The following is a 14,531-nucleotide window of genomic DNA, read 5'->3' on the forward strand; positions in this document are numbered from 1 at the left end:
GGCATCAACCAGCTGGTATCATCTCTGTGGCTCCCTCCCTGTTAACACGATTCATCCCTCGTGGCCCCAGCGTTGTCTTCCTTGAGGATGTGCCCGAGCTGGGTCTCTTCTTGCGTTGAGGTTGAGTCACTGCTCCTTCACTCCAACTTCCAGCTTTGACACCTATGGAGGCTGCCTGGCCAGCGCCACCATCCCCGCCCAGTGGGCGCCAGCAGATTGGCACAGCCTCAAGCTGTGATGGTTTCACAGTTGACACAGTACAGGCGAACCCTCCCCTCCCCGTCCCAGTCCCAGTACGTCCACTCTCCTCTGTGCCCATCTGGAACCAGGAGGAATCTGAAGGAGGCTGGTGTTCAGAACCCCTGTTCTGACATGGAACGCATTCTTCCTTTTACCATGAAGAGATAAGACAGGTCAGAGACATAAAACCCACCATACCCAAGGGGCTGGTGTTTCTCATTGTGTGACAGGTTTCAGAATCAAAATGAAGGATGTTCAGAAACTTGGGACTGCATCCTTCACTGAGACCATCAAAAATCAGTCAGGGTACCAGAAAAATCAAAATTCGACTCTTGAGTTTATTTGAGTGTCTAATTTATACTAGGCTGAAAATTGCATAGGAATGTGAACTTTGTTTAACTTACACATCAGGGAAATGCCTTTCACAGTAGATGGGCCTGTTCCCTACCCTTACGCAGTCCTGAAGACAACTCTTGGTGATGTAATCACCAGAGAGTCTCCAGATCTGATCCACAAATAACTAGCTCATGCCCAAGATAAGAACTGGTTGCAAGTCATTAATTCAGTTACTTAAGGGACATTCACCAAGCAATTAATATATTGCAGACGCTGAGTTAGATGCTGGTACGACCAAAAGGAACAGAGGAGTGTTGTTTCTGAAGGGCAAGATTCACACGAATATTGAGGCAGAGCCTTCATCGTGTGAGTGAGAGTGGCCAGGAGCTCAAATTTTAGACTGTGTCCATTTTTTTCTTGAGCAAACATTTATGAAGAGCCCCTGTGTGCCAGCATTGTACTAGATGACGGTGCAAGAATGCGAAGCAAGGCAGACCCTGTCCCTGACTCTATGACTATCAGAGGATTCAGAAGACACAATAAGCAATTACAATAATGCGCTATGATAGGGAAGCTCGGCACCATGGAAACGTGTAGCAGGGACATCCTGGTCTGGGAGGGGGTGGGTCAGGGATGTAATTCGGAATCCGGAGACTGACACATACAGCTATCAGTGACAGGCAGAGGGCAACATCCACAGACTTCAGCTGGAGGGGGAACAAAATCCATTTTCTTTTATATCACCATTTTATTCACACATCAGCATCCCCTCATTTCTATCTCCTTATTCCTGAAAGCAGTCCTTTTATAAGCTCTACACATGGTGATTAAACAAAGGGGATTCTAGAAGGGCGGACAAAGCATTAGAGATGGTTTCATTTTATATAAATGCCAAATTTTCTGCCTCAGTAAGGTTGCAGCTGCGACAAGAATTAGGCTGCTTGCTAGGTCATATATTTTCTAAAGTACCATGCAAAGAAAATATTAATACATCAGGGAAAGCGAAACAAATAGACTCAATTATTTTAAAACCTTGTGAGTAGACAATTTTTATAATAAAATGAATAATGCAGCATGTTGAATAAACAAAGAGAATTATATTGTTCATATGAAGTGAAGAAGGATTCTCTACTTAAATCTGAGCGTACGAAGAATGGATCCTAAATGTAGTCTCTGGTTCTGCACAGGCTTCGGAATGGAAGTTGGATTGATCAGTATTTAATTAGCCAAACATCATTTTCTATATAATAATCTTCGATGCATTTGTGGCAACTTAGAAATTAGAATTCTATGAATCACAATTTTTTTTTCATTAACTACAAATAGTCTCTGCATGTGGGGTGTATGAACTAGATGACTGTTCCCAGACGTATGGCCAAACTGTGAATTTTAACCAGTGATATAATGATCTGATTCACAGCAGAATTAATCAGCACGGGCTGAATAATGTTTAGTCATAAACTAGATGCAGATCAGTAATTAACACCAGGTTGGTAATTAGCTATGCTTCCTGGTTGCAAACAGCACCTCTCCATGCAGCACAAAATAACTCCTTTTGTATTCTGCTCTGTTTTCTTTCATCCTGTGTTTGGACTTTAGTCACAGAGGGATTGATGTTTACCGCAAAGAGCCTGGAGTCAGAAGATCTATATTCGGGTCTCCAGGCTGCTGGAAGTTAACTGTTTGACCTTAACAAAAATAAGTCCTACACTTCTCTTCAGCTTGCATATCTGCAAGATGAAGGTACTTCATAAAGCCGAGTTGTGAAAAGAATAAAAGATCACGAATATAAAAGCGTGCTGAAACAATGCTAACAGGCAAATGTAAAATATTCAAATGGTCTATGCATAAATGCATAAATACATAAATACAATTACATATCACGATGATAATTAATGTTAACCAAATTATCGCTTAAGGGATATCAAAAAGAGCCTGTCAATATAATTTTCATTTCTAAACCGACGAAAGCCAGTAAGATGGTCTCTGTGTGTTTTTATGTTTTAAGTGATGAGACCCTTGTTAGGTATTATAGTCATATATAACAGAAAGATATATGCCATATATGCATATGGTTTTTTGAAATTCAGAACTACGCAAAGGAGGCGATGATCACTAATTTATCTGGCTGTCTAGCACATTTTGCATCACTTCTCTAAATAAAAAATCAATAAAGAAGGCTGATAAATGGGCTCCTCTCAGGAGGGCTAAAGACAGAGACAGATAAAGATGCTTTGTTTCTGAAACCTCTAGCCTGGAATAAATTACCCAGTCATGAGCCAAAGTCATCTGCAATTAATTCCAGTTATAAATTTCAGTCGAGAGACGTGCGGAGTGCCTGATATAGCATCATGTCATTGGTTTGCATATTTTTACCAAGTGTATGTGATTTTAATAGTGAAGATCTTTAGTCTTAAACCTTGTGCAATTTCTGTAAGTTGTTTTAAACATGTAGTCTCGAGAAGGCAGACATATGTTTGCATTAATATTTAGCTTATTTTTTCTTGTGTTCATCAGTAGGAAAACTTCATATAACATCACTATAGAGAAAAATCACTTTTTCTCTATTTAATTCTCAGGTTTGCTTCTCAAACAAGTACTAGTCATAAATGTGTCTAAACTTATGGAGGATTAATCACAGTAAAATGATACATATATCTACACCATGCTCATTTTTCATACTGTTTAGTGTGATAATGCACAGAAACCAACGTATTGCCTTTGTGAAATCTTTTCAGAAGTCATTTTCTAGTTTTTAGCAAAAATATTATGACAGAACTTCCAGCCTGACAAGATGACACAGGCTTGTTTCTCCCCATTTCTTCTTCCCAAGCATAACTGTCAACTCCGGAAATAATGCAAAAATAATAATAATAATAATAATGAAAATAAACAAGAAGTCTGAATGGTGGTAAGCAGAAGGCAAGCTGATTTGGAACCTTAGGACTGGAGGAACACTTCAGTGCAAGGGTATGTTGTGTCTTCTCGCAACCAACAGAGTAAGGTCATTGAGACCCAGCATTTCCTGACCCTCAACCTGGCAACAAAATACAGCCCAGGTAAATTCATTCCTTTCCTGGATCGAATGGGAGACGCTCCGACAACATTAGTGAGCCTGACACCACTAGTAAGGCAAAATAATTAGGAGCCTCATCAACGAAAAAAGACAAGGGCGTGTACTCTCCCCCAGCAGCCCCCATATGCCTGCACTGTTGAGATTCACTGAGGCAGGGGGCCAGAATTGGCAAGAGGGACCAACTTACCACAACAGACTTAGTCTGGGAAGCCTCCTTTATCCCCTGGGCACCACAAACCTAATGCTAATACTCCTGATATCCCTTCTCCTACCGGGAGCCACCAGGGTCAACATGTGGAACCAGTGGGAGGGACTCAGCCATAACAAATGGCCAATCCCACTCTCCGAAAGGCACCAAGGTGGATGCTTGGACCCAGCTATAGGGATGCGGCAACATAAGCAGCAACCTGAAAAGACTTTTTGATATGCAGGTGCAAGAATCCTCTTCCGTGCTCAGGGACACCAGAGAAGACAGAAAGCACCAGTTGGGGGATCTCTACGTAGTGCTCCTTCAGAATCCCAGCCTGGGAAAATCCTTTCTGTCCCCATAGGCAGCACAAGCAGAGACCTGAGGAAGCCTCAGAAGACTCAAATGAGCCAAAGTAATGCTTCCAATGCACAGCCATTGGAACCACAGCCCACAAAAGCAGCCCAAGGTTTGACTGTTAAACCTAAACAGGGAGACTTCCTACTAAAATAAAAGATATAGGGGCGCCTGGGTGGCTCAGATGGTTAAGCAACCGACTGCCGCTCAGGTCACGATCTCGCAATTTGTGAGTCTGAGCCCTGCGTCAGGCTCTGTGCTGACAGCTCAGAGCCTGGAGCCTGCTTTGGATTCTGTGTCTCCCCTTCTCTCTACCCCTCCCCTGCTCATGCTCTGTGTCTCTCTGTCTCTCAATAATAAGTAAACGTTAAAAATTGTTTTTTTAAAAAGATACAGCAGGACCCACACTCCTAATGTATTAGACAAAATATCCAGGATACAATAGAAAATGATCTTTTGTGTCAAAAGTCAAGAAAAACACCTTGAATGAGAAAAGACAACCCATTGACTCCAAAATGGGGATGAATTAGATGTCGGAATTCTCTGACATTACCACCAAGGATTTTAAAGCTTACAGAATAAAAATGCTTCAACATTTAAATGCTTCAATTTTAAAATGCTTTTTTAAAAAAAAATTTTTTTAACGTTTTTATTTATTTTTGAGACAGAGAGAGACAGAGCATGAACAGGGGAGGGGCAGAGAGAGGAGGAGACACAGAATCCGAAACAGGCTCCAGGCTCTGAGCTGTCAGCACAGAGCCCGATGCAGGGCGCGAACCCACGGACTGTAAGATCATGACCTGAGCTGAAGTCGGATGCTTAACTGACCAAGCCACCCAGGCGCCCCTTAAAATGCTTTTAAAATTTGTTGAGACAAATGGGAAAATAGAAAAGTTCAGCAAAGAAATCAAATATTAAAATAACCAAATACAAATTATAGAATAAAAAAATACAAGAGGCAGAAAAGCTCAAAACTCACTAGATGAGCTCAGTCATAGAATGGAGAAGACAGAAGATAAAATAAGCGAACTTGAGGACAGATCAATAGAACTCCCCTTATCTGAACAACATGGAAGACATACACTAAAGAAAAATAAATTCAACAGACCCTCAAAGACCAGTGGGACAATAATAAATAATCCAGCATGGGTATAGTCAAGAATCCTAAGGAAAGGGTGAAAGAGAGTGAGACTAAAAGAGTATTTGAAAAAGTAATGGCTAAAAACTTCCCAAACTTGGTGAAAGATATAAACCTATAGATCCAAGAATCCAAGCAAACAAACTCCAAATGCCATCTGTATTTGGATATCCATATCCAAATTAAACGTTTAGAAATAAAGGACAAAGAAAAATCTTGAAAGCAGACAGAGAGGAAATGAATTGGGGAACACCATTCAAATAACAGATTTCTTATCTGAAATCACAGAGTCCAGCAGGAAGTAGTGCAATATCTTGGAAATGCTGGGGGAAAAAGAACTGTCGGCCAAAAATTCTACATTTCACGAAACTATCCTTCAAGTACGAAGGGGAAATAAAGACATTCTCATATAATGGAATAGCAAACCTATCCTAAGAGAATGGCTAAAAGACATTTTAACAGACACAAAGGAAAGAATAAAAGAATCCTGAAGCATCAAGAAGGAAGAAGAAAAACAGCAGAAATATGGGTGTATACAACAGATTGTCCTTTTCCTCTTGAGTTGTATAAATCACATTTGATTTATAGCTTCATAGGATACTCAAGACAATGATATTTTAAAATGAAGAAGGGAAATGAAAAGAATGCTTCTATACTTCATTCAAAGTGGTAAAATATGGGTATAATATACACATATATATTGTAGTACCCAAAGTAACAACAATGAAAACTAAAGAGAGAGATATTGTGTATAATTATTCCCCATTTCTTGTCCTACATGTAAGGATCTTAGAACTCATCACTCCATCCTAACAAGAGAAAAGCTGAATAGCAAGGTAAATTATCAGGGGTACAGAATGGCATTACATGTTTATAAAGTTCAATTCTCCAAGAAAACATAATCCTTAATGTGTGTGCACCAAACAACAGAGTGTCAAAATCTATAAGGCAATAACTGGGAACCGCGAGGAGAAATAAGTGAATTCATTATCACAATTGGAAACTATAACATCCCTCTATCAGAAATGGACAGATCCATCAGGCAAAAAATCAATTAAGGAAATAGTTGAACTCACCAGCCCCACCAATCAACTGTACATAATTGAGATCTATAAACTATTCCATCCCAAAACAACAGAATCCACATCCTCCTCAGGCTCACGTGGAGCATTCACCAGGATAGATCATATTCTAGGCCACAAAACACAACTTACCAATTTAAAAGAAAAACAATTATGCAATGTCTGCTCTGAGACCACAAAGGAAGTAAACTAGAAATCAATAACAGAAAAATAACTAGAAAATTTCCAAATATGTGAAGATTAAACAATACACTTTTTTCCAAACAACTAGACACCTAAAAGTTCTTAATTTATTAATCCTCTCATGAAAAATCTGCACAACCATCACAGATAAAGTCACTACAGAATCTTTACTCCTATTGTCCAATCTCCAGCTCACTTTTTGTCAGCACCACCACTGGCTTTTGCAGTTCCCCTGACTTTCTCCATTCTGTTCTTGAGTTCCTTTTGCTGAATTCTTGAGACCTTTTTCTTCTCATTCAGGCCATGTCTTGCAAGTCTACGTTTGGGATCATTTTTATTTGCATAACCCAAAGAATCATAAATCATGCCAAAGCCAGTTGTCTTCCTACCAATAAAATGGATTCGGAGTCCAAATACAACAATGGCATCTGGTGTGGCCTTGTGCACTTTGGCTAGTTTTCCCCCAAATTTCTGTCTTAGGTACTGTTGCCTTTCCAGGGTGAAGAACATCAATGACCATTCGTGTCCACTGAAGTAGTTGGTTGGTCATAAACTTCCTGGTCCAGATAGTTACTGTGTCATTCGTTATGGTGGCCGAGCCAATAACACACATTTAAATGTGTTATTTAAAGAATAACACATTTCTCTCAAGAGACATTAAAAAATATCTTGAACTACACTAACATAAAATAAAACAAAATTTGTGGGATGCAGAGAAACAGTGCTTTGAGGGAAATTTATAGCACTGAAAGGATGTGTTAGAAAACAACAAAAACCTAACATTAAAAAGCTAAGTTTCTACCTTAGGAAACTAGAAATAGAAGAGCAAAGTAAGTCCAAAGTAAACAAACAAACAAAAATGGAGTTGGAACAGAGATTAATGAAATGTAAAACAGGAAATCAATAACGAAAATTATTGAAACCCAAAGCCAATTCTTGGAAAAGATCAATACTAGGCAGGTTAACTAAGAAGAAGAGAGAGAGAGAACACACTACTAATTACTAATCTCAAAAATGAAAGACAGGATATCACTACACCTCCCACGAAAATGGAAATAATAATAAAGAAATACCACGAATAACTCTATGCCCACAAATTTGATAACATAAATGAAATGGACCAATTCTTTGAAAGACACAGTCTGTCACAACTCACACAAGAAGAAAGAGACAATCTGAATAGCTCCTATCTAGTAAATAAATCTAATCAATAATTACTAATCTTCCAAAACATAAAGTACCAGGACCAGTTGTGTTCACTGGTGAAATCTACCAAACACTTAAAGAAAAAATTATGCCAAATTCTTTGTAACCTCTTTCAGAGACAGAAACGGAGGAAATACTTCCTAACTCATTCTATGAATCCAGCATTACCCCAATACCAAGACCAAAGACACTGCAAAAAAATAGAAAACTATTAACCCATATTTCTCATGAACATGTATAAAAATATCCTCAACAAAATATTTGCAAATAGAATGCAACAATGTAGAAAAAAGAAGTATACACGTGACCAAGTGGTAATTATTCCAGGTATGCAAGACTGCCCAAACACTCAAAAATCAACTAACATAGTCCTTCCTATCAATCAGCTAAAGAAGAAAAATTATACGATCGTATCAATAGATGGCAGGAAAAGTATTTGACAAAATTCAACACCCATTCATGGTGAAAACTCTCATTAAACTAGGAATAAGGAGGAGTTCCTCAACTTAATAAAGATTATATACAAAGACCCAAGTAAGGGCAGCTCCTGCTAGGTCTGAGTGTTTCTATTGGCTGCTCCACGGTAACCATGTGCAACCAAAAGGCTCAGATGAAATGATCAAAAATGCCAACATGTTGGAGGAGATGTAACAGGATTCAGTGGAATGTGCTACTCAGGTCTTGGAGAAATAGAACATAGAGAAGGACTTTGTGGCCCATATTAAAAGAGTTTGACAAGAAGTACAACACCACCTGGGACCTCATCATGGTGAGAAACGTTGATAGTCATGTGACACATGAAACCAAACACTTCATCTACTACCTGGGCCAAGTGGCCATTCTTCTGTTTAAATCTGGTTAAGAGCCTGAACTGTGTCACACACCCAGTGATCCATCCCAAAACAGAGACTGCAGCCTTGCAGTGTTTGGAATTTCCAAATACTGAAATCTTCAGTTTTGCCTAAGAGGACACCTTGATCTTCAAACATTTGTTGTGTTGTTTTGGATAGGGCATTTTCCGTGCAAATTTTTTTGATTATAAAACAATTAGCAAAACAGCTTACATTTGTATTTATTTTCTTTCTTTTAAAATTTTTCAACATTTATTTATTTTTTGAAAGAGAGAGAGCATGAGCAGGGGAGGGGCAGAGACACAGAATACGAAACAGACTGCAGGCTCTGACCTGTCAGCACAGAGCTGGACATGGGGCTCAAACCCACAAACCCTGAGATCATGACCTGAGTTGAAGTTGGTTGCTTAACCAACTGAGCCACCCAGGCACCCCTTTTTGTATTTATTTTCTAATCCAAACAACTCTCTCCATGTTTTTCTCTTCAAAATCCATTCCTTTCAAAAAACAAAACAAAACAACAAAACAAATCTGTTGGAGAAAAAAATATATATACAAAACCCTAAAGCTAACATCATAGTGGTGAGAAACTTGACATTTTTACTAACATTATGCATAAGACAAGCGTTTCCACTCTTAACACTCTTTTTCAATATTGTACTGAGTCCTTATTAATGCAATAAGTAAAAAAAATACTAAAATAAATATCATGAAGAAATACATATAATTATCTTTTTTCACAGATGACATGATTGTCTATGTAGAAAGCCCAGAAGAATCAATAAAAAATTCCTAGAATAAGAGATTGTAGCAAGTTTACAGAATATAAGATTAATGTACAAAAGTCAATTGCCTTTTTTCCTAGATACCAGCAACGAACAAGTGGAATTTAAAATTAAAAACACATTACCATTTACATTAGCCCCTCCAAAATAAAATATACTTAAGTATAAAACTAACAAAATATGGACAAGTACTATGTGAGGAAAACTACAAAACTCTGTGAAATCAGGGAACTAAATAAGTGGAGAGATATTCCATATTCGTGTACAGCAAGACCCATTATCAAGATATTAGTTCTTTATAACTTGATTTGTAGATTCAATGCAATCCCAGTCAAAATCTCAGCAGTTGTTTTATGGATGTTGACAAACCGATTCTAAAGTTTATATAGAGAGGTGAAAGATCCAAGATGGCCAAAACATACTGAAGGAGAACAAAGCTGGAGGACTGATACTACCCAATCTCAAGATTTACTATAAAGCTAGGATAATCAAGACAGTGTGGCATCAGAAAAATAAGAGACAAATAGATCAACAGAACAGAATAAAAGGCCCAGAAATAGACCCACAAAAATAGAGTCAACTGGTCTTTAACAAAGGAGGAAATTCAATACAATGAAGCAAAGATAGTCTCTTTAACAAGTGGTGCTAGAACAACTGAACATCCACATGTAAAAAAAAGGAATCTGGATACAGATCTGTTTAATGTGATTTCTATCAAAGTCCCAGCAAGGCTTTTTGTGACTATTGACAAGCTTCTTCTAAAATTTATATAGAGGAGCAGCCAAGATGGCGGAACAACATGGAAGTTTTTTTGTGTGTCTCGCGTCCATGAAATACAGCCAGACCAACACTAAACCATCCTACACACCTAGAAAACTGATTGGAAGATTAACACAACAATCTGCACAACCTGAACCACAAAATTCAGTAGGTATGCGGCGCAGAGAGGTGAACTTGGGGAGCGAGAAGGAGCAGGAAGGGAGTTGCTTTTGCAAGCAGAGAGGACAGAGACTGGGGGAGGTGGGGGAATACAGGAAAAGCACCCCTCCCCAAAAGCAGCTGGAGAGAAAGTGGAAAATTGGAAACAGCCGCAGGGACTAAACTAAAAAGGGAGAAAGGAGAAAGGAGAGGGTTTAAATTCCATTAAGACTATAAACAAGGGGAAGGCAAAGGCTGCAACTTCGCAGCTCGATACCTGGCGGTGCTCTGGTGGGAAGGATGAATCCCCAGGAACAGAGTGGGGTCTGAGAAGTTCTCAGGCCACATGAGGAAAAGCAGTTCCACTGCTGGAAGGACATTTGGTAGAGACTGTTGAAGCCACCTGGTCCCAGCAGACCCCAGAAAACGGCCACATGCGCTGGTGCTGGAACAAGGTCGTTAAGGGGGAAGCCTCATGACAGATGTGTGTTGTGATTTTCCATAATCCCTGAAACGCTGCTGCTACACTATCTTGAGAACTTTTTCTGGGGCAGGCTGGCACCTGGCCGCAGTCTCGGGGCACCGGCAGCAGCAGGGTCCAGCGGGCGTTCCTGGGTGCAGCTGACATTCGGCCATTGCTCATTTGGCCATTGCTTGGTGAGACCCTCCTGCAGAGGGGTAGAGCCGGTGAAAGCTGCTGTCCTTTGGAAGTAAGGGGCCGGGAAAAACAGCCACATCTGAGGGAGGTACTGCCTGGGGCCTGGTCACGAGAGTGAAAAAGTGAGGAGTGGAGGAGAACTGAAGACAGGGGACGGGTTTGTGATTGCTGATCTGGGAGAACAGACTGGGTAGCTGGGTGGCGCCATTTTCACCACTCCCGCGCATGCGCATATGCACCTACGAGCCCCGCGATAATCCACCTCAGTAGGCTAGCAGTGCCGTCTAGTGGAGAGCAGAGCTGTTACACTGAGCCCCGCCCAACTGGGCCAACTTTGCTCTTCAAGAACACAAGTCTCACCGCCTGCATAGTTTATGGACTATAAAGTGCTACATACACTGACTTTTAGGGAAAACGAAGCAATTTCAGTTCTACTTCAATCTGTTAGCAGGTTCATCTATTCAATTTTGTTTCTTTCTTTGTCTCTTTTACACTTATTTTCTTTTTCTTGAATACAGAAAGAGAAAAAAAATGATGTTTATTTTCAATTTGTATTAAAAATATTTTTCTTTAATTTTTATTACTATATTTTTCATTTTGTGTAAATTTTCTCAAATTCTATTTTATTTCCATCATTTTACTTTAGTCTACTTCAGTGTATTCACTTTTTCAAATTTTCAAACAATTTCCTTTTTTTCTTTTTCTTTTTTCTCTTTTTTGCTTCTTTTCTTTTTCTTGAATGCAGAAAAACTTTATTTTTACTTTCAATTTATATTAAAATATTTTTATTTAATTTTTTTACTATATTTTTTGCTTTTATGTAAATTTTTTCAAATTCTATTTTACTTCCATCATTTTATTTTAGTCTACTACAGTGTATTTACTTTTTCAAATTTTCAAACAATTTCCTTTTTTTCTTTTTCTTTTTTCTCTTTTTTGCTTCTTTTCTTTTTCTTGAATGCAGAAAAACTTTATTTTTACTTTCAATTTATATTAAAATATTTTTATTTAATTTTTTTACTACATTTTTTGCTTTTATGTAAATTTTTTCAAATTCTATTTTACTTCCATCATTTTATTTTAGTCTACTACAGTGTATTTACTTTTTCAAATTTTCAAACGATTTCCTTTATTTAAGTCTTTTTTCTCTTTTTCATTTCTTTTCTTTCTTCTTGAATACAGAAAAAGAAAAAATTCATATTTATTTTTAATTTTTATTAAAAATATTTTTCTTTAATTTTTTCTACTATATTCTTTACTTTTGTGTATATTTTTTTAAATTCTATTTTACCCCATCATCTCATTTTAGTCTACTTCAGTGTATTTACTTTTTTAAATTCTCAAACGATTTCCTTTTTTTTCTCCCCCCCCCCCATTTTTTTTCTTCTAATCTGTCAAACCACTTTCAACACCCAGACAAAAACACACCTAGGATATAGCATCATCTATTCGATTTGTGTGTATGTGTGTGTGTGAGTGTGTGCATGTGTTTAATTTTTAATTTTAATATTTTTAAAATTTTTTTAATTTTACTTTTTCTACCTCATTAATTCCGTTTCTCCCTTCAAAATGACAAAACAAAGGAATTCACCTCAAAAGAGACAGGAAGAACAAACGACAGTCAGGGATGTAATCAACACAGATACAAGCAAGATGTCTGAACAAGAATTTAGAATCACGATAATAAGAATACTAGCAGGAGTTGAAAATAGATTATAATCCCTTTCTGCAGAGATAAAAGAAGTAAAAAATAGCCAGAATGAAATTAAAAATGCTATAACTGAGATGCAGTCACAGATGGATGCAGTGGCGGCAAGATTGGATGAGGCAGAACAGAGAATCAGCGATATAGACAACAAACTTATAGAGAATAATGAAGCAGAAAAAAAGGGGGAGATTAAGGCAAAAGAGCACGATTTAAAAATTAGAGAAATCAGTGACTCATTAAAAAGGAACAACATCAGAATCATAGGGGTCCCAGAAGAGGAAGAGAAAGAAACAGGGGTAGAAGTGTTATGTGAGCAAATCATAGCAGAAAACTTTCCTAACCTGGGGAAAGACACAGATATCAAAATCCATGAAGCACAGAGGACCCCCCCCATTAGATTCAACAAAAACCAACCATCAACAAGGTATATCATAGTCAAATTCACAAAATACTCAGGCAAGGAGAGAATCATGAAAGCAGCAAGGGAAAAAAAGTCCCTAACCTACAAGGGAAGACAGATCAGGTTTGCAGCAGATCTATCCACAGAAACTTGACAGGCCAGAAAGGAGTGGCAGGATATATTCAGTGTGCTGAATCAGAAAAATATGCAGCCAAGAATTCTTTATCCAGCAAGGCTGTCATTCAAAATAGAAGGAGAGGCAGAAAGAGAAATCAAGGAATCAATCCCATTTACAGTTGCACAAAAAAACCCATAAAATACCTAGGAATAAATCTAACCAAAGAGGTGAAAAATCTATACACTGAAAACTATAGAAACCTGATGAAAGAAATTGAAGAAGACACAAAAAAATGGAAAAAGATTCCATGCTCCTGGATAGGAAGAACAAATATCATTAAAATGTCGATACTACCCAAAGCAATCTACATATTCAATGCAATCCCTATCAAATAATACCAGCATTCTTCACAGAGCTAGAACAAATATTCCTAAAATCTGTATGGAACCAGAAAAGACCCCAAATAGCCAAAGTGATCTTGAAAAAGAAAACCAAAGCAGGAGGCATCACAAACCCAGAATTCAAGCTATACTACAAAGCTGTTATCATCAAGACAGTATGGTACTGGCACAAGAAAAGACACTCAGATCAATGGAACAGAATAGAGAACTCAGAAATGTACCCACAAATGTATGGCCAACTAATCTTTGACAAAGCAGGAAATAATATGCAATGGAATAAAGACAGTCTCTTCAGCAAGTGATGCTGGGAAAACTGGACAGCAACATGCAGAAGAATGAACCTGGACCACTTTCTGACACCATACACAAAAACGGATGACACCATAGTCAAAACAGATGAAAGACCTAAATGTAAGACAGGAAGCCATCAAAATCCTCGAGGAAAAAGCAGGCAAAAATTCTTTGATCTTGGCCGCAGCAACTTCTTACTCAACACGTCTCCGGAGGCAATGGAAACAAAAGCAAAAATGAACTACTGGATCCTCATCAAAATAAAAAGCTTCTGTACAGTGAAGGAAACAATCAGCAAAACTAAAAGGCAACCAACAGAATGGGAGAAGATATTTGCAAATGACATGTCACATAAAGGGTTAGTATCCAAAATATACAAAGAACTTATCAAAGTCAACACCCAAAAAACAAAGAATCCAGTGAAGAAATGGGCAAAAGACATGAATAGACACTTCTCCAAAGAAGACATCCAGATGGCCAACCAACACATGAAAAAATGTTCAATATCACTCATCATCAGGGAAATACAAATCAAATATATATATATTTGTAGGTATACATATGTATATACATATATATACATATATACATATACA

At 38.0% G+C, this 14,531-nt stretch overlaps 2 pseudogenes; one reads left to right on the top strand and one right to left on the bottom strand.

The window, feature by feature from the left end:
- Positions 1-6,791: 6,791 nt before the first annotated feature.
- On the bottom strand, positions 6,792-7,176 carry LOC124520859 (40S ribosomal protein S24-like; annotated as a pseudogene).
- A 1,218-nt stretch (positions 7,177-8,394) lies between these two features.
- LOC124520048 (dynein light chain 1, cytoplasmic-like) lies at positions 8,395-8,667 on the top strand (annotated as a pseudogene).
- The last annotated feature ends 5,864 nt before the right edge of the window (positions 8,668-14,531 follow it).

This window comes from Lynx rufus, unplaced genomic scaffold (assembly GCF_022079265.1).
Source record: "Lynx rufus isolate CCGP_SWC_20201006 ecotype Redwood Valley unplaced genomic scaffold, mLynRuf1.p SCAF_3, whole genome shotgun sequence".
Taxonomy (NCBI): domain Eukaryota; kingdom Metazoa; phylum Chordata; class Mammalia; order Carnivora; family Felidae; genus Lynx; species Lynx rufus.